The sequence below is a fragment of the Odocoileus virginianus genome, chromosome 3, assembly GCF_023699985.2.
Source record: "Odocoileus virginianus isolate 20LAN1187 ecotype Illinois chromosome 3, Ovbor_1.2, whole genome shotgun sequence".
Lineage (NCBI taxonomy): Eukaryota > Metazoa > Chordata > Mammalia > Artiodactyla > Cervidae > Odocoileus > Odocoileus virginianus.
In genome coordinates, this window is record NC_069676.1 from 91,262,784 (window position 1) to 91,280,538 (window position 17,755).

General features: G+C 38.3%; 1 long non-coding RNA gene across 3 annotated transcripts in view; it reads left to right on the plus strand.

The window, feature by feature from the left end:
- Positions 1–17,755, plus strand: part of LOC139034473 (uncharacterized) — a 523,391-nt gene that overhangs the window by 94,607 nt on the left and 411,029 nt on the right. Inside the window, exon 3 of one of the 3 annotated variants that reach the window (XR_011487021.1) lies at positions 3,275–3,866. The exons of the other annotated variants lie outside the window; for them this stretch is intronic. This is a non-coding gene — a long non-coding RNA (uncharacterized lncRNA). Of the gene's footprint in view, positions 1–3,274; positions 3,867–17,755 lie in introns of those variants that run through there. 3 annotated transcript variants of the gene reach the window in all.

Here is a 17,755-nt window from a genome sequence, read left to right on the forward strand (position 1 = left end):
AAGATTCTATTTTCTTCTCATCTTCAATAACATTTGTTATCTCTTGTTTTTAATAATAGTCATCCTACAAGTGTGAGATAATATTTCATTGTGGGTTTGACTTACATTTCCCTGATGATTAGTGATGTTGAACACCATTTCATGTACCTGTTGGCCTTTGGAGAAATGTCTACTCCTATCCTTTATATCATGTACAAAAATTAACTCAAAATGTATCACATAGTGAAATGTAAAACCTGTACTATAAAACTCCCAGAGGAAAATGCAGGGGAAATGATACTTTACATTGATCTGAGCTGTATATTACCAAGATGTATTTTTGGCTATGACATCAAAAACATAAGCAACAAATGAAAAAAATGAGCAAATGGTACCACATCAATTAAAAAGCTTCTGCACAGCAAAATAAACAGTCAACAAAATAAAAAAAGCAACCTATGGAATGGGAGAAAATATTTACAAACCAAGTATTTGATAAGGAGTTAATATCAAGTATACAAGGAACTCATATAACTCAGTAGCAAAAACAATCCAGTCTGATTAATTTTTACACAATATTCTCAGTATTAATGGGCTTTGTTTGTAATTATTACTTTTTAATGCTGTTATCCTTCCAGCCAATGTAATATTCTGCCCAAGTGAACTAAAATATTTTTCATCAAAGGAAAAAAAAATGAATGGCTAATGAGACTGACATTTGTAGAAACTAAACTGACAACAAAATCATGGGTAATTATCCAGGCCAGTTTGGTGGGAGTAAAATTATTAAAATGCTAACAAGATTAACAAGAGATGTGTGGAAAGTCTGGGTGCTCTCTGTCAGGCACAGATGCTGTGTATGCTGGCCACAACTGCCAGGAATAACTCATCTGGCTATTTCAGTCCTTCATTAGGATGCTGGTGAGATGAGTTTAAAAAGTTGATGCAAACTGTGCCTTTAATGGCACTATTCTGATGTTGTAGTTTCTCTAACTCAAAATTTACTTGTTTAAGGTGAGTCCATCACCAAAATAAGAACTCAATTAAGAAAATATCAATCAGTATGTCTGTATACAAACTAAACTATTTATTTTACTTTCTACACCACTTTTTAGCAATATATTTATATATTGAATTTGAATACATATATATATATGCATGGATGATAAAATAGTCCTTCAGAATTTATTTCATCACCTCGATAAACAGGCTTTTATTAAGACCATCTATATGCTGATCACTAGACTGGTCTCTGTGGAAAACACAAGACTCATTCTTCACCTTGCAGAACTCATACTCTAGCTTCGACTTTTCTTCTATGTCAGTGAGAATGGCTGTATAGATCAAGATAATGAATGAATTCTTACTTATGTAAAGGTGCAGCCATGTCTCTCTCATTTGTGACATAAATAATAGAGGTAACTGGGAAAACAGAAATCCATAGAGAATTCTCAGTCTTCGAACCACTCACTTTTATCTTTTCCATGTCTCGCTTTTTCCTAAAAGATTTTTTGTTTAATTTGTAAAAATAAACTGACTTACATTACACTTCGTTAGACTATAGTGGTGTGGAATAAGTTTTATTTATTATTTTGTCCCTGGCATCCAGTACTGATCTTAGTTGCATTATGTACGTCAGAAAAGCTTCCTCTGATTGCAGAGGGTGTGGGTGGGATAAGGACGTTTGAGAAAAGGCAAACATAATTTTCCAGTTGGCTTGTAGAAAAACCTTCCTATTTTTTTATCCACCCCTTTGTGTTTCTTTGAGCATCTCATAGAATACTGTACATATAACAAATGTAAATGAAATAGGACCCTGCTTTTTAAGTGATAAAATAATCAAAGTGGATTATATTAATATAATATTGATGATTTATGGCTATGGTGTGTTGGTGAAGAAAAATTACATTTATTGTTCTAGTTTTCTTCTTTATTTCTTTAAGACACTTACAGGGGCTATTTCATTTAGGGATCCACATTTATATGTGTGTGTGTGTTGTATGATATATATATATATGGTATATATATGTACAATAAATGTATTCAGGGATGTATAAGGTATATGAGAAAGCTTCTATATATTATATATATGGAAATAAATAATATACAGAAAAGCCACTACCTTGTTTTTTCTGAATAAATCTATGCTATTAAATTGCCTGAGCAAGTCAATATGCCTTTTTCCTCCTAAACAGTTCTTCCAAACTGTACTGAAATTTGCCCTGAGGATAAGCTAAAAACTTAATATGTTTTGTAACCTTGTCAGCTATGGCCATTATTTCTTTTCCAGACATATCTTTTGTCTGTATTCCTCATCTCCATACCAACCCTTTTGTAAGCACCTCGTTCCCCTATTTTGGAGTCTTTGCAGCCGTTGTTTCAGGGCTAACTCCTACTCATCTTCTGTCCAAGAGTTGTGATCACTTTACTTGAGAACCCTGCCCTGATATCCTGATTTTTAATAGGTGCCCATGTTAAGCTTCTCATACCTACCCTTACCATAGTCCCTACCATATTGTCCATTCCTTTGTCATTTACAATAGCCTTTTCTCTTTGATTGTAGGGACCACATCTTCCACCGTATACTCGGAGTTGGCAAGTAGGCTCTTTCTGATTCAGCATTAATTAATTGAGAAGTAAATGAATGACAATAAATAAGACAAAAAAAAATTTTAGTGGGTGAAAAAGAATGAAGCCAAAATGATTAAAATTCCTTGTGAACATTGTAGAAATTGACTAGATTATTGAAAATTGCTCCTTTCATTCTGTATGTCTCTAGAGTAGCATTATATTCTATCTGTTTCTGTTTCTTGGCAGCAATTCCCACATGTTAATTTATTTGCATCCTAAACCATAATTTTTATTACAGAAAGTCACTTTGAGTTGTAGATCTTTCCCTTGTTTATGAAAGTACTATATTTTTTTTCTTTGGGGAAATGAGTAACTGTCTGAGCTACAAAAAAAAAAAAAAAAAGAAGAAAATTATCTTCCATGCAGCATTAGGCTCATCACTCTAGTTTAAAGAAGTTTCCACTTACGGTTATAGCACCAGATGTTAAAATTGCTTCATTGTCTAACCATCCAAAACAAAAGCAGATTTTGTTGACCTCAGTCTTTGAAAGTTTGTCTCTTAGGGGGAAAAAAAAATTATATCACAAGTCAGATGCACAAATCATCAAATTTATGGGATAACTGAAAACTGAGCTTGTAGCATTAAAATATAAAATATATAAATGCATGATTTTATATCTATATAGGTGTAATTTATTTATGTTATTACTTTTAAATATTTCAGGTATCTGAGATGGCATAAGTCTGAAGTCATGCAATATAGAGATTATCCTGTAGAGAAATATATCAAAGGAAACATCCTGCCGCTAGTTACCTTTGGAGGGCTGATACCATGAAGGGGGTCTGTAGAGAAGAAAACTGCATCTTCAATTAAGATCACAAGCTAACGGTGCCAGTTCCAAATGCTATCTGCACTAAGTTGAATAATGTCCTTTCAAGATTCTCATCCACCTGAAACCTCAGAAGCTGGCCTTATTTGGAAACAAGGTTTTTGGACATGTAACCAAGTAAGATGAGGTCATAATGAATTAGGTAAAGCCCTAATCCAATGACTGATGTCTTTATAAGAAGAGAGAAATATGAGCACAGAGATGCACAGAGGGGCAGGGAAGAAGGATATATGAAGACAAAGGTAGAGTTGGGGTGATACGACTGTAAGCCAAGGATCACCAAAGATTAAAGGGCAGGAGCCAGGAGGCAGGCAGGAAAAGATCCTCTCCTTGATCTTTTAGAGAGTGACACTCCTGACATTTCGATTTCAGACTTGTAGCCTCCAGAGTTGTGAGAAAATAAATTTCTGTTATTTTTGTCATACAGTCTTATTTAAAGCCATTGTACTTTGTTACAGCAGCCTTAAGGAACAAGCACACTACCCTAGAACAACACTTCGAATGTAGAACTGCTTCATGAAGGTTCCTTAGGCAAGCAGAAGACAGACAGAAGTGGAGCTAAGTGAGGGCTGCCTGAGAACTAATGCCCTAAAATATCACTGGGAAAGATAAAGTGAGAGTGCTCAAGGTCTGTGACAGGTGAAATCAAATTAAAGACAAGTAATTCCTGGTACTCTGTGTAGCAGTAAGTTTATTTTCAAACCTAAAGAATGAGAAGGAATAGAATATAAAATTGGAGGCAGGGATAGACAACAGCGATTGCAGCATGTTTTAAATTGTGTGAAAGGTGTTTTTAGGATCATACTCTTGGATATCCAAAGAGTTGAATATGGGAGAGTAGCACTCATTCTTAGTGTTCTTTCTAGAAAAAAATTTAAATGAAAAATTAAGGTCAGGAACTGGTGTATTATCACTGGATTATTATATTGTCATGTTTGTTTGTGAGGTTTTGGTTTCTTAGTGTTTCCTGTTGAAATTATTTTTTTTTAAATATTTCAACCTTGCCTTGAATGAGCAAGGAGAACTTATTTTACCCATACTGGAGGTTCCTTCAAGTTTCATTTATCCAGTGTCCAGGTAAGAGATTAAAGGTAGCTATTTCAACTCAAGAGACTGAAAGGACGGCATAGCTGCAATAGATACCAAGTAGGTACAAGAGAGTCAGATTTGATGTGTTTAATCAATTTAGGTCTGAGGTTTTCCCTCACACTTTCAGATAGCCAGATGCCAAATGGTTTTGATAGCTGGGTGATGTCTCTTGCCTGCTGGATAGCGAAAGAACAACTACACCTGAAGATGACAAGGGTTTCTTTGCTTCCTGCTCAGGTACAAGTGAAGGTTTAAGGAATGACAGCATGTGCATTCTTTGGGGGTATATTTTATCTGCCTCATGCTGACAAATCATTCTGAGTATTTATAACCATTTGGGCTTTACCATTTTTCTGTCTGGCTCTGAAATGTTCTAATTATTTTAGCCTTGATTGAATATCACGTCAGTACAGCTCAGTCATTCAGTCGTGTCTGACTCTTTGTGACCCCATGGACCGCAGCACACCAGGCCTCCCTGTCCATCATCAACTCCCGGGTTTACCCAAACTCATGTCCACTGAGTCAGTGATGCCAGCCAACCATCTCATCCTCTGTCATCCCTTTCTCCTCCTGCCCTCTATCTTTCCCAGCATCAGGGTCTTTTCCAATGAGTCAGCTCTTCCCATCAGGTGGACAAAGTATTGGAGTTTCAGCTTCAGCATCAGTCCTTCCAATGAATACCCAGGACTGATTTCCTTTAGGATGGACTGGTTGGATCTCCTTGCAGTCCAAGGGACTCTCAAGAGTCTTCTCCAACACCACAGTTCAAAAGCATCAATTCTTCAGTGCTCAGCTTTATTTAGAGTCCATCCATACATGGACTCACATCCATACATGACCACTGGAAAAACCATAGCCTTGACTAGATGGACCTTTATTGGCAAAGTAATGTCTCTGCTTTTTAATATGCTGTCTAGGTTGGTTATAACTTTCCTTCCAAGGAGTAAACGTCTTTTAATTTCATGGCTGCAGTCACCATTTGCAGTGATTTTGGAGCCCAGTAAAATAAAGTCAGCCACTGTTTCCCCATCTATTTGCCATGAAGTGATGGGACTGGATGCCATCATCTTAGCTTTCTGAATGTTGAGCTTTAAGCCAACTTTTTCACACTCCTCTTTCACTTTCATCAAGAGGCTCTTTCGTTCCTCTTCACTTTTTGCCATAAGAGTGGTGTCATCTGCATATCTGAGGTTATTGATATTTCTCCCAGCAATCTTAATTCCAGCTTGTGCTTCATCCAGCCCAGTGTTTCTCATGATGCACTCTGCATATAAGTTAAATAAGCAGGGTGACAATATACAGCCTTGATGTACTCCTTTTCCTATTTGCAACCAGTCTGTTGTTCCATGTCCAGTTCTAACTGTTGCTTCCTGAGCCACATACTGATTTCTCAAGAGGCAGGTCAGGTGGTCTGGTATTTCTGTCACTTTCAGTATTTTCCAGTTTATTGTGATCCACACAGCTCAAAGGCTTTGGCATAGTCAGTAAAGCAGAAATAGTTGTTTTTCTGGAACTCTCTTCCTTTTTCGATGACCCAACAGATGTTTGCAATTTGATCTCTGGTTCCTCTGCCTTTTCTAAAACTAGCTTGAACTTGTGGAAATTCACAGTTCACGTATTGCTGAAGCCTGGCTCGGAGAATTTTGAGCATTACTTTACTAGTGTGTGAGATGAATGCAATGGTGCGGTAGTTTGAGCATTCTTTGACACTGCCTTTCTTAGGGATTGGAATGAAAACTGAACTTTTCAGTCCTGTGGCCACTGCTGAGTTTTCCAAATTTGCTGGCAGATTGAGTGCTGCACTTTCACAGCATCGTCTTTTAGGATTTGAAATAGCTCAATCTGAATTCCATCATGTCTGCTAGCTTTGTTCCTAGTGATGTTCCGAAGGCCCACTTGAAATCACATTCCAGGATGTCTGGTTCTAGGTGAGTGATCACACCATCATGATTATCTGGGTCGTGAAGGTCTTCTTTGTACAGTTCTTCTGTGTCCCCCCTCCTTCCCCTCCTCCTCCCCCTCCTCCTTCCTCCTCCCCCCTTCTCCCCTATTCCTCCCTCTTCCTCCTCCTCAGACTTGTTATCAACCTACTTAAGAATTAACTCTGTCAATTACCATATATAGTATTACACATTTATTAAATCATTTATTCTTCACATAGCTAGCTACTCTATCTTTACCCACATTCTGTAGATTTTGAACTGAGACAAAATAGACTGGCTAAGTCACTTAGCCAAGATCGTTTGGCTAATAAATAATGGGGCTAGGGTGTGAACTCAGGCAATCCAGCTCCAGGCTCTGTGCACTTAATCACCCTATCATATTGCTTAATGGTGCAGGAAAGAGTAGGTATTACCAACTTTTAAATTTTCATTAATATGACCAGTGTAAACAATGAGTCATTTGGAGGTTTTTTTGTTTTTTAATAAGTGAAATTAAGTATGTTTTCATGTTTGTTTACCATATCTATTAGTTTTCTTGTAAACTACTTTGTCATATATCAGTATTTGTGTGGTTTTGCATGGAGTTACTCAAGTTTCCTAGTAATTTTTGCAAACTCTTAATTAAAATAAATAAAAAACTGCAGTACTTTGTCATGTGTTGCATATATTTTCCAGAGAAAAGTTGTATGTCTTTATACATTTAAATTTATTAATTTTTGGTTTCTAGATTCAATTTTCTTCTTGAAAATTTTATTTTATTCAATTTTTCTATTTTAAGAATTACAAGAGTTCGGAGGAAGGGGAAATTATTTCTGGCTTTCATAATTAGACAGAAAGGTTGTATTTAAGATACAACTTAAATCTTTTCAACTGAAAGGCTGATAGGATTTTTATAGCCTGAAAATAGCTGAGAAGAGGAAGGCAGGTGGGTGGAAAAGGCCATATATGGATAAAGAAATAGCAGAACAATCTGCCTCAGGCTAACTGTCTGGGTAAATAGGAAGAAACTCATCCCTGATTGAATGATTACAGATACTGTCTTTGTGTGCAGTCACTGGACATATGTATCTGAGGCCCTGCTATTGCCCACTTTTATTGATCTCGTTTGTCTAGAAACCTAGAAGCCCAGACACTAGAAAATGTGCAGTAATAACATGCAGGAATTAGTCCACGGAGGCTAAGAAAAGCCTTACAGTCTTTGCCTGTGACCTGGAAGACACTTAGGTATGTTCATGAAATATCTGCAATTTTTTTTTTTTCTAAACCAACTTCCCCCTAAACAAGAACCAAGAATAGAAGACACCATTCTACATAAAGTTACAATTCTCTTGTACAAATGGCAATAGCCTGATAAAGTGACTTTCATAGAGTGTCTGTATTGGTTTACAGATGAAGAGATATCATTTGATTTTTTTTCTCACTCTGACATTTGTTGATTTTAATATCCATGACAGCTTTCAAGAGCACACTGCCTTCTACCCTATGTCTGAATAAAATAAATAAAAGATTAGGAGACTATTACTTGTTTGATCAGTTTGTATGAGCCCAGCTGTTAGAACTTTGAGCATTAATTAAGATAAGGGGGAAAAATTGGCCTCTCTGTCTGGGCCCTCCTACTGTGTTGTTTTACCAATTATATTAGGTAGGTACAAAAGTAATTGCAATTTTGGATCATGGATTATAAATCATTAAAACTAGGCTCAAGCACATCTTTATTAATCAAAATAGGAACCATTACAATAAACACTTTTTTTTTTTCCAACGCAAAATAAGTTTATTGCTGTGGCATTGAAATCCATCCTTTGGGAGTCAACGAACTCTTGGAAAGCATTTTCTGCATTCTGCTGGTTGTGGAAGCATTTTCCCTGCAAAAACTCATCAAGATACTTGAAGAAGTGGTAGTCAGTTAGCAAGAGGTCAGGTGAATATGGCAGATGAAGCAAAACATTGTAACTTAATTTGTTCAACTTTTGAAGCATTGGTTCTGCCATGTGCGGTCGGACATTGTGGTGGAGAATTGAGCCCTTTCTGTTGACCAATGCTGGCTTTAGGCATTGTAGTTTTTGGTGCATCACATTGAATTGCTAAGCATACTTCTCAGATGTAATGGCTTCACTGGGATTCAGGAAGCAGACCGACAGCAGACCACCCAGCCATGACCAGGACCGTTTTCTGGTGCAAGTTTGGCTTTGAAAAGTGCTTTGGAGCTTCTTTCCAGTCCAGTCACTGAGATAGTTACCACTGGCTGTCATGTAAAATCCACTTTTGTTGCATGTCACAGTTGTGCGATCACATCATGATCACATGTCCGATCAAGAAATGATTCATTGCCCGATCAAGAAATGGTTCGTTGTTGCCTAGAATAAGAGAAGACAACACTTTAAAAAGATTTTTTTTTTTTTCTGTCAGTTCATGAGGCACCCACTTACCGAGGTTTTTTACTTTTCCAATTTGCTCCAAATGCCAAACGATCGTAGAATGGCCGGTGTTTGGTTCTTTGGCAACTTCTGTAGTTGTAAGAGGGTCGAAGCTGCAAGAGGATCAGCTTCGATGATTTTTTTGCTAATGACTCATTACTTGCTGTTTACTTTATATTTATTTTAGACTCTAGAAATGGTGTTAGACAAAAAGCAAATTTTTTTCTTTTTGTTGGTTGTTGTCAACTTCTGATGGCCAGTCACTGCACTTCTCATCTTCAAGGCTCTCATCTCCTTTGCAAAACTTTTTGAACCATCACTGCCCTGTAGGTTCATTAGCAGTTCCTGGGCCAAATGTGTTGTTGATTTTGCGAGTTGTCTCTGCTGCTTTACAGCCCATTTTGAACTTGAATAAGAAAATCACTCGAATTTGCTTTATGTCTAACATCATTTCTAGAGTCTAAAATAAATATAAAGTAAACACAAGTAATAAGTCATTAGCAAAAAAAAAAAAACCCACAAAAAACATAAAGCAAGAATGTGAATTAAAATAAAGTATAACATAACTACATTTATTAAGAATATACTCCAATATCAAACAGCAGATTTCAATAGTGTACAAACCACAATTAGTTTTGCACCAACCTAATAGTTTATGGAAAAATTAGGTGGAGAAAATATTTGGCAGTAATGAAGCATCTGACAGGGAAAATGAGCGTAATTCAATTCTGAAAGCATCTTGGTTCTCTGGCCTTATCCATAAATTCTGTCTTGTTTTCTTTGCTTTTTTCCTCTTTCTCTGTTTTCTGATTATTCTTCAATCCCCTTTTCTCTTCCAATTATATAAAATTTCAGTCAAAATGATTTTTTCCCTAAGGTATGGAGGCAGTTGATAATATTTATTGAAATTATACTTTTGCATTTTAAGCTTTCTCTGAGAATTGACCCAGGTTTGAGTTAGTTTTACTGGACAGTTCCTTATACAAAATATTCATATAAAATTCTCTAATGGGAAAACATAGCATCAAATGAAAACCCAAAAACATAACTGAAAATAGAAAAGATTTCACTGTATCCATGAAAAAAAACATGTATTTAATTGGAAAAAGGCAGGTGTGCATAGAGCCAAGCTGCTCTTCAACCCTGTTCCAACTGAACTGACTTACTGAGGCGTTGACGCTGGCCCTGGGGAGCTCCTCCTCCGAGTTCAGAGCCAGTTACAAATGTGTTTTCGGTCAAACATAATTACTGGAATGCAAACATAATGTTTGCCATCCAAGACCTTTGCAACATGAAACTCCAGATTAGCTTGCACTGAAGGCCTTTCGAGTGAAGATCAGTCTGAAAAGATTTTGTGGGAAATATCATGTAGCGAACCAGATAGAGGAATCGGACTCTGGATCCAGTTGGCAGCTGCTCTTTTATACAAGCAGCAGCCTCAGCTCTTACATGTTTTCCTCATTAATATGACAGAGGTGAGCCAAGATAAGGAGGAGGGTATTATCTCTATCTCTACTGTAATATCAGTGCCATGTTTAATATTTTGGGACAGGATTAGGCTCAATTTCCAAGGAGGAATTTATACAATAATGAACTTAATCTGTGTTTAATAAGGTTTCTGTTCTTCTGTGTTCACTGTAATGTGGAAGTAATTGCGGTCTGCCTACACAGAGGTCCCCACTGGCTCACATCGCAGGAAGGGACGTATCTCCAGAGCTCCAGCCGACATCACACAGTGGAACACATCACTGGTGGTTGCACGTGGCTGACTGCCTTTGCAGATTGGGTTAAAACCGACAGAGCATTTCTTCCCCATCTGATAATGCCTGATACAACTGGGTTTCAATATATTAACAGTTTACTAATCTCCATGGAATCCAAGTTTCCAGAAATACTCTGTGATTTGTATCCTACTTTCTTTCCTTGGTGGCTCAGCTGGTAAAGAATCTGACTGCAATGCGGGAGACCTGGGTTCTCTCCCTGGGTTGGGAAGATCCCCTGGAGAAGGGAACGGCTACCCACTCCAGTATTCTGACCTGGAGAATTCCGTGGACTGTTTAGTCCATGGGGTCCTAAAGAATTGGACATGACTGAGCGACTTTCACTTCGTATCCTACTTCATAATGCTTATATAGTATGCACAGTATTATATAGTATTCTGTATTAATAGCAAAATTAGTATGCTTGCCTTTGGAATACACACACACACACACACACACACACACTTACAAACATATTCATATGTACATGTTTGTATATATGAATATAGAAAAGGTGCCTGAATGTCGTCACTTCAGTTGTGTCTGACTCTTTGCAACGCTATGGACTGTAGCCCACCAGCCTCCTCTATGGAATTCTCCAGGCAAGAATACTTGGTTGCCTTGCCCTCTTTCAGGGGATCTTCCCAATCCAGAGATCTAACCCACATCTCTTACATCTCCTGCGTTGGCAGGCAGCTTCTTCACCACTAGCGCCACCTATAGCCACGCTTTAGCCAGTGAGCCACCAGGGAAGCCATGTAGAAAAAGGGACTGTGGTACAAACGTGAAGTAGGGATATCCTAATGTTGGATTGGTTGGGCTTTTAAAAATACATAAATAACTAAAATACGGAAATTGCTAAATTAATAAAATCATTAATAGTTTATAAATTCCATTAAAAGTGATATCACAGAGTGAGTTCACTGTGCTGCGTGTCAGAAAATCTGAGATCATGCCCTAATCAAATATTGGTTCTGTGACGTGGAGGAGGTTACTTAAGATCTCTGAGCCTTGTTTCCACTGTGTAGAATAAGAGAGTTGAACAAACTAATCTCCAAGCTGTCCTCTATGGCCAAGGGGCAGTGGTCATAACCAAAGGGCTCCATTAGTGAACTTCTCCTACAGAAGTCCCCAAGTTGATGGAAGAACTGTAATGCTTCTAGAGGAACATTGTACTACTGAAAGTAATGTTTAACACTGCAAAACTAAAGAGCAAAGCTGAGTACAATAAAAATTCATGATTATTTAGAGTTCGTAACTGGTCAGCATTTATTGAATTTAGCAAAGGCTTTCTTTCTCTCTGATCCACAATTTTATATTCTTTTGGATATACAACATAATATCCTTGTCCCTAAATACATGTCCATAAAGTCTCAATAGCTTATTTAAGACTGCTTCAGTTACTTATTTCTGTACAAAAACAACTACCCCAAATTTAGCATCTTAAACAACAATCATTTCATTTTTCTTACAAGTCTGAAGATCATAAATATGAGAGTGGCTCACTTCTGCCTCACGACCTTAGGGGTCTCACTTGGGATAGCTCAAACGCCTGAGCACACTGGCTGGGATTCCTTACTTGGGACCGTGTTTGTATAATCTTAGTTCTTTCAGTTGGCTGAGGTCTGTCACTCCCTTGGCCTTAGTTAATAACTGTGCTGGCTGGAAAAGGCAAGAGGGCTTTTCTCGCATGTCTGATGACTCAGTGCTTCTCTGCGTGTCCATTCTCTCTCTGTGGATAGGTGGAGTGGGCTTCCTACAACTTGGCAGTCTCAGGGTAGTCAGATTTCTTACATGTTGACTGCCTTCCAAGAGGGGGAAGCAGAAACCACCAGTTTTGTTAAATATTAGGCTGGAACTAACATTATATTTAGTTCAGTTCAGTTGCTCAGTTGTGTCTGACTCTTTGCGACCCCATGGACTGCAGCACACCAGGCCTCCCTGTCCATCACTAACACCTAGAGCTTGCTCAAATTCATCTCTGTCGAGTTGGTGATCCCATCCAACCATCTCATCCTCTGTCGTCCCCTCTCCTCCTGTCTGCAGTCTTTCCCAGCATCAGGGTCTTTTCCAGTGAGTCAGTTCTTTGCACCAGGTGGCCAAAGTGGTGGAGTTTAAAAGTCAACATAATGTTGCTCCCATCATATTCTATTAGTGTAGCCAAATTCAGTCAGTAAAGAAATGAGATCTCCACCACTGGATGGCAGGGATCATCCAGAATCTGCCATAGTAACTACTTCTGATTGCTCATTCCTCTAGAGGCAGAAGATTTGCTTGGATTTTTTTCACCAGTGTGGATATCTACTCCTTTTCTAGTTATTGGCAAGTTTAAATTTAGCCAAAGGAATATTAAAATAAGAATTGGGGTACAAATAATATTCAGAATACCAATCATACACCTTGCCTGCAAAATTGTCTTCAACAACTCAATACAGGCACCAGAATATAAAGTGCTTTCTTCATTAGAAACATACTTTGACCCTCAGGTCAAGATCATTTCATTTGGAAAAACTCCAGAGCTTTACTATTGGTGGATAAATAATTAATCTTGTAAAGCCTAGTGTATTAGTCTTCTAAGGATGCCTAAAAACATACTGCAAACTAGGTGGCTTCAATAGAAATTTATTTTCTCAGTTTTGGAAGCTAAAATTCTGAGGTCAAGCTGTCAGTAGAAGTGGTTTTTTCTGGGGGCCTCAAGGGAAGAATCTGTTCCAAGCCTCTGCTCTGGCTTGTAGATTGATCACCTTCTTTCTGTTCCATGGTATCATCTTCCCAGTCTGTCATGTCCGTGTCAAATGTCTGCTTTTTATAAAGATAGCAGTCATATTGGATTTGGGGCCCACCATAATGACCTCAGTTTAACTTTAATACCTCTGTGAAAACTTTATCTCTAAATACAGTTACATACTGAGATACTGGGGATTAGGATTTCAACATATGAATTTTGAGGGGGAAAGAACTTGAAACACAACACCCAGATCCGCTATATTATCTGTCTCTTCCAAGTCTCCTATCTCTGTGCCCAGCACTTCGGCATCAGAATAGCTATATGAGGAGAGAGAGAAAGGGAGAGAGAGAGAATGAATATGAATTTAGATCGCATGCCCTAGAAACAGGCCTCACAAAACTGGAGCAAATCTTTATCAATCATTCTACCAAAATCTTTTGTTTATAAAGCATTGCATTTGTTATGAAGATTGAAAGGAAGCTCTCTTCTGTGTCCTTTCACTCCACTTTACCTGCTAGTAAAAATCAGTATGACAGTATGTGTTTCTACCTGAGGGATACTGTATACTTATAGTATATGGCAGATTTGGCTTATTTGATTTTCTGTTTATTCGCCAGTGAATTATTTGTTTTCATATTACAAAGTGGTTCAGCTGTGCTTCATTTCACACTGAAAGCTTGCCTGACAAGTGGTTGTCCGACACTTACCAGGCCGTGTATGTGCAGGCTAGCAGAAGATGCTAGCAGCATAGACAGGCTGCCTGATGTGCGGCGGCTTGTTCTGCTGGTGTCACAGTCAGATCTTCTCATAGGTCCTGTCCCATGGAAAAATCAGAATGATGCAGAGAATTAAAAGCTAATGGAATTGGAATGGTGTGCAGCATCTTGATTAGGGATTTTTGATAGGACATAATCATACATTGTGTTGAATATTGTAATGAGGAGACGATTAGAATATTTCAAGGAGAAAATGCTTTAGTGATTCTGTAGCCAGCAAAATCCATTATTTGTAGAGAACATAAAACAAATAAGTGAGACAATGTTTTGAAAAATAGGTTTCCCAAGCATTATCAGTTTCTTACTGTGGGAGTATGCTTCCAATTTACTGCAAGCATGTACAGTATTATTTACTTATTTAGAAAAAAAAAGAACAAATCAAAACAGAACTTGTTAACCAAACAGAGTCCTCCTCTGTTCCAAGATTGGTGAATTCAGTGGAAATCAAATGAATATGCTTTTAGCATATCTTTATGTGGGGTGCTCATTTAAACTATTGCTCCAACATTAATAGGACATCCACTTTTTTTTTTTCTTTTGGTGAGAATGAGTTTTTACTCTTTACATCCAGACTCCACACCTTAAGCCACCTATGACAAAGAATACGTATCTGTTAAATGCATATCTGCTGGGATAAGGGTGGAAGTGTTTCAGTAACTGGTGAAAGGAATGATTGAGCATCTGACCCATACCCTCAGCTTTGTAGCACTGTCCCAAAAAGGGTCATAGGGCTAAGAGGCTTGAACATGGCTCTGGGTTTAATTTTCTGAGTTGTATTACTTTCCAATCTGAGAAATAATTTCAATCGGTTTAACCTTAGAAAACAAAACTCTAAGGCAATTATGGGGAGGATTAGAAAATAAAATTTATTGGAAAAATAGTTACTTAAAATTTAATTTTATTATCAAATAAATAACCTGACAGCCTAAGTGTTAAAATCCAGTGAGAAATAAATGGCTTTTGACAATCAGGTTTTCAATAGAGGGAGGCCAAGGATTGAGTAGTGGGCAGGGTTTACAAAACCTGTTAATCAGTTCAGAGCAGATTAGGGATAGATTGACACTCTGAAAATCTTGTGAAAAGAATCTTTGATGACAGTATTTGAAGACAGGATTGAAGACAGAATGACCATCACTGTCATTCTTTTAGCAAATAGAAACCGAGCTGTGACAAGCACTGAGTCTGGGTCTGTGGATAATGCAGTGCTATATAAAATAGAGTCTGACATCAAGAAATCCATGCTTTGTGTCACTTATTCAACAAATATTTATTGGGTACTATTATACAGTAGGCACTATGCTAAGCATGGCCTGGGGATTAAAGAGATTATGATAGAGACTTGTTCTCAGTTCAGTTCAGTTCAGTTGCTCTGTCGTGTCCGACTCTTTGTGACCCCATGAATCGCAGCATGCCAGGCCTCCCTGTCCGTCACCAACTCCCGGAGTTTACTCAAACTCATGCCCATTGAGTCGGTGACGCCATCCAGCCATCTCTTCCTCTGTCATCCCCTTCTCCTCCTGCCCCCAATCCCTCCTAGCATCAGGGTCTTTTCCAATGAGTCAACTCTTTGCATGAGGTGGCCAAAGTATTGGAGTTTCAGCTTCAGCATCAGTCCTTCCAATGAACACCCAGGACTGATCTCCTTCAGGATGGACTGGTTGGATCTCCTTGCAGTCCAAGGGACTCTCAAGAGTCTTCTCCAACACCACAGTTCAAAAGCATCAATTTTTCAGCTCTCAGCTTTCTTCACAGTCCAACTCTCACATCTATACATGACCACTGGAAAAATCAGAGCCTTGACCAGATGGACCTTTGTTGGCAAAGTAATGTCTCTGCTTTTTAATATGCTATCTAGGTTGGTCATAACTTTCCTTCCAAGGAGTAAGCATCTTTTAATTTCATGGCTTCAGTCACCATCTGCAGTGATTTTGGAGCCCCCAAAAATAAAGTCTGACACTGTTTCCACTGTCTCCCCATCTATTTCCCATGAGGTGATGGGACCAGAAGCCATGATCTTAGTTTTCTGAATGTTGAGCTTTAAGCCAACTTTTTCACTCTCCTCTTTCACCTTCATCAAGAGGCTCTTTAGTTCCTTTTCACTTTCTGCCATAAGGGTGATGTCATCTGCATATCTGAGGTTTTTGGTATTTCTCCCGGCAATCTTAATTCCAGCTTGTTCTTCTTCCAGCCCAGCATTTCTCATGATGTACTCTGCATATAAGTCAAATAAGCAAGGTGACAATATACAGCCTTGATATACCACTTTTCTATTTGGAACCAGTCTGCTGTTCCATGTCCAGTTCTAACTGTTTCTTCCTGACCTGCATACAGGTTTCTCAAGAGGCAGATCAGGTGGTCTGGTATTCCCATCTCTTTCAGAATTTTCCACAGTTTATTGTGAATCCACACTCGAAGGCTTTGGCATAGTCAATAAAGCAGAAATAGATGTTTTTCTGGAACTCTCTTGCTTTTTCGATGATCCAGCAGATGTTGGCAATTTGATTTCTGGTTCCTGTGTCTTTTCTAAAACCAGCTTGGACATCTGGAAGTTCTCGGTTCACGTATTGCTGAAGCCTGGCTTGGAGAATTTTGAGCATTACTTTACTAGTATGTGAGATGAGTGCAATTATGCGGTAGTTTGAGCATTCTTTGACACTGCCTTTCTTAGGGATTGGAATGAAAACTGAACTTTTCCAATCCTGTGGCCACTGCTGCGTTTTCCAAATTTGCTGGCATATTGAGTGTAGCACTTTCACAGCATCATCTTTCAGGATTTTAAGCAGCTCAACTGGAATTCCATCACCTCCACTAGCTTTGTTCGTAGTGATGCTTTCTAAGGTCCACTTGATTTCACATTCCAGGATGTCTGGTTCTAGGTTAGTGATCACACCATTGTGATTATCTGGGTCATGAAGATCTTTTTTGTACAGTTCTTCTGTGTATTCTTGCCACCTCTTCTTAATATCTTCTGCTTCTGTTAGGTCCATGCAATTTTTGTCCTTTATTGAGCCCATTTTTGCATGAAATGTTCCCTTGGTATCTTTAATTTTCTTGAAGAGATCTCTAGTCTTTCCCATTCTGTTGTTTTCCTCTATTTCTTTGCATTGATCACTGAGGAAGGCTTTCTTATCTCTCCTGGCTATTCTTTGGAACTCTGCATTCAGATGGGAATATCTTTCCTTTTCTCCTTTTCTTTTCAGTTCTCTTCATTTCACAGCTATTTGTAAGGCCTCCTCAGACAACCATTTTGCCTTATTGCATTTCTTTTCCATGGGGATGGTCTTGATCCCTGTCTCCTGTACAATGTCACGAACCTCCGTCCATAGTTCATCAGGCTTCTGTCTATGAGATCTAGTCCCTTAAATCTATTTCTCACTTCCACTGTATAATCAAAAGGGATTTGATTTAGGTCATACCTGAATGGTCTAGTGGTTATCCCTATTCTCTTCAGTTTAAGTCTGAATTTGGCAATAAGGAGTTCATGATCTGAGCCACAGTCAGCTCCAGGTCTTTTTGTTTTGCTGACTGTATAGAGCTTCTCCATCCTGACTGCAAAGAATATAATCAATCTGATTTCGGTGTTGGCCATCTGGTGATGTCCA